Raw genomic sequence first — 6,147 nt, 5'->3', positions numbered from 1 at the left:
ACAGAGACATTCTTGCTAGTCTCCTTCCACTCATAGTGTCAGATGAGGCAGTCATTTCTGAGATCCTGCTCTCTGCTTAGGTAGTTTCATGCTGGTGTCTGTTAATTACCTGTGTATACTTAGGGTAAGAGTGGTCAAGGTTCAATTTGTGAAATGTTTCAAATTCCATAAGAGAAGCATTCAATAGATAATAAATAGATGCACCTCATCATCAGCTTGAATAATTTCTTGCAAATTGCAACTTTGGAAATGTATTCAGGTGATTATATTGGGACCTAAAAATCCTATTTCTTTTTTCTCTCTTGAGAGTTCTTTCGGTATTCATTAAAACATGGAAGGATGGTTTTAAAGTAAAAAATAGAGAAATCTTATTATGTATGGCTCTCATAAAATAAAATATTGTGTGTTTGTGTATCTTGTGTGTGTGTGTGTGTGTGTGTGTGTGTGTGTGTGTATGTGTGTGTGTGTGTGTGTATCCACTTCTATGTTTACACACTGATTTTATCAGTCATGTTGATAGAGTCCTGTGATGGTAGCAATGAGATTGCAGAGCAGTTAATTGTGATCAAGAGTCAAAGGCCATCCTGAATCACATGACACATTTCTCAGTAAAATTGAACAATAATCAATCAAAAGAATAATGATCTTATGACTATTGTATTTAACTTTATGATATTATGCTTTTATATTCTGAAGCACGATCTCAGATACAACTGGGTGACCCAGAATTATGTTAATACCAAAGTATGTCATTCACATATTTCTGCAACTTATTCTTACAGTTGGCAAACAGTTCTCAACACCCAATACATCTATGGCAGTGCTTATGATTGAACCCAGGACTTCTTGCATTCTATTCAATTAGAAAAATAGTTGAGCAGAACCATGGACAGCCAGGGCAGGAAGGTGGTGGCTTGCGACAATGGCACTGGGTTTGTGAAGTGTGGATATGCAGGCTCTAACTTTCCAGAACACATCTTCCCAGCTTTGGTTGGAAGACCTATTATCAGATCAACCAGCAAAGTGGGAAACATTGAAATCAAAGATCTTATGGTTGGTGATGAGGCAAGTGAATTTCACTCAATGTTGAAGTTAATTACCCCATGGAGAACTGCATAGTACAAAATTGGGATGACATGAAACACTTGTGGGATTATACATTTGGACCAGAGAAACTCAATATAGACACCAGAGACTGCAAAATTTGACTCACAGAAACACCTATGAACCCAACCAAAAACAGGGAGAAGATTGTAGAGGTAATGTTTGAAACTTATCATGTTTCTGGTGTGTATGTAGCCATCCAGGCAGTTCTGAGTTTGTATGTTCAAGTTTTATTGACTGGTGTAGTAGTACACTCTGGAGATGGTGTGACTCATATTTGCCCAGTGTATGAAGGTTTTCTTCTCCCTCACATTACAAGAAGGCTGAATATTGCTGGGAGGGATATTACCATGTATCTTATCAAGCTGCTGCATTTGCGGGGATATGCCTTCAACCATTCTGCTGATTTTGAGACAGTTCGTATGATTAAAGAAAAACTTTGTTACATGGCTTACAATATTGAGCAAGAACAGAAGCTGGCCTTAGAGACCACAGTGTTAGTTCAATCATATACATTCCCAGTTGGACATATTATTAAAGTTGGAGGAGAAAGATTTGATGAACCAGAAGCTTTATTTCAGCCTCACTTGATCACTGTTGAGGGAGTTGGTGTTGCTGAATTGCTTTTTACCACAATCCAGGCAGCTGACATTGATACCAGATCTGAATTTTACAAACACATTTGCTTTCTGGAGGCTCAAATATGTATCCTGGCCTGCCATCAAGGTTGTAACAAGAGCTTAAACAGCTTTACATAGAACGAGTTCTAAAGGGAGAGGTGGAAAAAATATCTAAATTTAAGATCCGAATTGAAGATCCACCCTGCAGAAACCACATGGTGTTTCTGTGTGGTGTAGTCCTGGCAGACATCTTGAAAGACAAAGACAACTTTTGGATGACTCGACAAGAGTACCAAGAAAAGGGTGTACTTGTACTGGAGAAACTCAATGTGCCTGTTCAATAAAATGCCAGAATTGTTCCCATCATGCCTCTGATGTAGTCTTCTTTTTCCTCTTTTTTTTAAAATTTTCTTTATTGCCAATATTTGAACTCATTCAACTCCAGCACTGAAAGAGGTCTCTCTGTCCACTTCGACTGTTAAGGTCCAGTTTTATTCTCTGTCATGCAGAAGCATTGTTTAATTCTTGTTAATGTGGGTAAATCTGATTATTTAATGCAACTACTTCTCTACAAAAATAACCCGAGGACAAAGTGTCTCTGCTGCTTTCTTTCTTTCTAAGTAGGCATTAAGATCATTCCTGTAGGCTTTCTATTTTTGCTTTATTGCTCTAATGCTGCTAGTTTTAGTTTAGCACTGTAGGTGGTATATCTTTGATAGCATAAGAAAAAACTTTCACATGAGCATTTATATACTCTGGTTGGGGGTGGTAAGGGATGGGTGGGCAGCCCTGGTCCTTTAGGGCATTTCCTCTGTAGTGTTAGCTTTCAGCAGTCAAATGCTGCCACTTTTTAAGGACCCTGAAGCTTGTCCTGTTAACATTTTGGAGAAATATTAAGCTCAGAATTAAGGTTTTTGGGTTAGGTTTTGTGTGGTGAAACAAATGGGTGGTCTTTCTATTATGGTTTTGGCGCGTTTCTGATTCTGGTTTTGTGAGATGAACCTCAGTTACAGTACTCTGACTTGGTAGGTATATACTCATGTAATATCAAGTCAAAGTAATGAAATATGTTTGGTATTTGCACAAAAAAAGAAGTGTGGAACAGTGAATTCAAATTGAAGATGCCGATGTTGATCTACACACCTAGAACCACCTGATTTTTGACAATGAAACTAATGTTATGAAATATAAAACATAAAGCATTTTCCAAAACTGGTACACTCACAACTGGGTATTTAATGTAGAAAATTCTTATAGATTCTTATCTACCTCAATGCACAAAACTCTAGTCCAAATGCAACAAAGACCTCAATATAAATTCAGGCATAATGAGCTTCATAGAACAAAAAGTGAGAAGAAATTGCCTTGAAAACTCTGGTATAAGACACCACTTCCTAAATATAACACTAGTAGCCCAGACACTGAAAACAACAATCACTAAATGTGAACCCCTGAAACTAAGAAGATTTTGTAAGGCAACAAAAAGTTAGGGTGCAGAATGGAGAAAGTCATTGGCAACCCCATATCTGACAGAGGGCTAAATCAGAAATATACAAAGAATTCAAGAAACTAAAGATAAAAATGCAAAATAATATAATTAAAGTAATGGGATATAGAGTATTATTCCTGCAAGTGCAGGGTCTTCTGCCCAACTCCCTTGTAGCAATCCCCTGACATGAAGACCCCTGATTCATCCTGTCACCAAATCCCCCAGAGAGAAAAGGAAGCAAACCAAACCATGAAGCATCTGCTGCCATTGTTTCAATTCAGCACCCACAAAGAAATAGGACTGCTAGTCCTTCTGCTGCCAACCTCCCCTGTTGGAGTCCCCTGTCCTGCCTTCCACATTCCCATCACACCACTGAATGCCCCAGAGAACTGAAGGCAGATCAAACCATACAGCCTCAGCTGACAGTTGATTTTGGACCCATCTTTACCTGGAGAGAGCCTTGGTCTCATATCCACTAAGAAGGGCAGAGACCTCGCCTGCACCCACTGGTTAAAGGGATAAAGAGATGACAGTTTAAGATCATTTTCAAACACAAAAGGCTAGCTTGCCAGCACTAGAATCTAGAAATTGTATGCCAGTATTCTGTTAATTAAAATTAATCAAGAGAGTTGAATAAAATAATTTCATATTCATCACAGGAAATAATCAATTCAGGTTAAGTCTTAATTCTGAACACTATTTACCAAACACAAAGGCATCCACATTTGTAAAATAAACATTATTAAAACTCAAACCACACATAAAACCTCAAACACTTAAAATGGGAGTTTTCAACAGCCCACTCTCACCACTGGAAAGGACTACAAGACAGAAATTTGCTGGTGTAGAATCCCTAGACTCTGCTGGTATCATATGAATCTTCCTATGTTTGAACGGTGTTCTTATATTACCATCTTCTCATCACTTATTACAGTGGGAACAGGAGGGTCCTCTCCCTCTCCTCGTGGTTATGGGTCCAAGGCTCAATCTGGTAGGTGTAGGTGGGTTTAAGTTGTCAATTGTGGCACATATTATATGGCACTCTGGATGATTCCTTGGTTAGATATGAGTGGGAGTTGCAGTTCAGGGGATTTAAACAGGAAAACATGGGCAGGAAAAGGATAGGCATTCAACTCTTCCTCTTGGTACCAGTCCAAGATAATAATGGTGGCAGACACTGGGTGGCTCAGTCTGCCTCCACCCAAGCATTCAAGTTTGGGAAACCAACAAGTTCGCTAAACATGACATGGAGATGTTATTAGATATGAATCATTGTCCTTATGTTTTGTTCATTTCTGGCTAGCATCTCTTCTTTAGACAAATTCACACATTTCTCTTCACCTATGTTTTGCCTCTGGGATTTTTTTTCTTTCTGTATGTTCTAATCTGTGTCTTTTCCTATATATGACTAGATGGCCCTGGGTGTCCTGTTCTTTTAATCCCCCATTCTACCCTATGTTACTATGCACACTTCTTCTCTCTCTAATAGAATAATTCTGCTCCTACCTATCTTTCTGTCTACTACCATCTCCTTGACCACTTCTGCTGAGCAATTGCCCATTCACTTTTATTTAGATCAATTGTGTACCTAGCATAGGCAAGGTGAAACATCTGTAGCACATCTTTATATACTCAAAATATGCAGCAATAATTCATTTTACATAACTTAAATATTTGACAATGGCAACAGGCTCAAATATAGTATAATATAGATAGTTAATATAATATAATGCAGCATAAACTAACAAACTTTATGTCATTAAAATATATTAAAACAGTTCATTTATAAATGAAAGTAGAAAGTAGATAAGGACAGCCAGAAAAAATGAATAGTTTAAAAATAATAAAGTCAAATCTTTGCAGAGTAAATTAATATAAAAAGTAGAAGCCTAATACAGATAGAAAATAGACAGTGTGAATGAATCCTGCATGGTACTTTATTGATAATGAATATTTAAATGGTAATATACAAGACAATAGCTTCTGAAAGACATTGACTTTCAGTCATTTAATCATAAATGCTAAATTAAACCAACCTCTCTAAATAAAAGGTTTTTAACAGCATATTGAAATACACAAAATAGGTTGTGTTGGAGGTACAGGTTTTGCTTTGTTTCAACAGGAAAGTATAAATTCTGGATCTTTTCAAAATTAATGAACAGACTTTATTATTACTATGTACTGCAAATCTTGGATGCATGCATTAAAAATAAACCAAGAAATGTACTATACAGATGACACATATGCTGATCACACAACTAATTAAATAGTTCTGAGAGTGTATGAGATATTTAAAAATCTTGTTCTCTGCATAGTCCTCATGAGATTGTGGGACTCCTAATATTTGTCCCAATGTATTTTACACCTGTATCACCCAATTTTAATCTTATATTTAGGCTAACATATGTGGTGGTATCTTTTTTTTTGCAAAGAAATCTGTCTGATGGTCAGAATGGAGCTTGACACTATCTAACTACAGAGATCAGTACGTCTTCATTGACATACTAGAAGTGAGGTATCTGGGTAAATACTGGATATAAGCAGGTAGAAATAGGAACTCTCCCTCTTGTCTGCTGAGATGCTAAAGAGGTGAAGTGTGACAATGGCTTCCTCATTCCCTCGTATATTAGCATTTTCTTCTATATCTGACTATGGATTTTCATTATTTAGAACAATTAATAATTTATGGACATATTAGTAAAAATTTCTAACAGTGGAAAAAAATACCAGGAAAATGGGAGATTAATTCAGGTCTCCGCAGTTGTTAGTTAGAATTGGATCCAGCCTTTTGGAAACCAGCCAATAGATTATCTTTTAAAATGGCCACATTAATGATAAATCATCCAGCCATCATGAAATGCACAGTCTAAGAACTGTCTAAACATAGAATTGGACCAAATGCAGCTGGAGAAGAAAACTTTAAAGGTAATGATC

At 36.9% G+C, this 6,147-nt stretch overlaps 1 pseudogene; it reads left to right on the top strand.

Annotated features, from left to right (window-relative positions):
• Positions 1-885: 885 nt before the first annotated feature.
• LOC100753758 lies at positions 886-2,068 on the top strand (annotated as a pseudogene).
• The last annotated feature ends 4,079 nt before the right edge of the window (positions 2,069-6,147 follow it).

The sequence above is a fragment of the Cricetulus griseus genome, unplaced genomic scaffold (assembly GCF_003668045.3).
Source record: "Cricetulus griseus strain 17A/GY unplaced genomic scaffold, alternate assembly CriGri-PICRH-1.0 unplaced_scaffold_7, whole genome shotgun sequence".
Lineage (NCBI taxonomy): Eukaryota > Metazoa > Chordata > Mammalia > Rodentia > Cricetidae > Cricetulus > Cricetulus griseus.
Note: the sequence above shows the minus strand (reverse complement) of the source record. Positions and strands in the feature narration are given on the sequence as shown.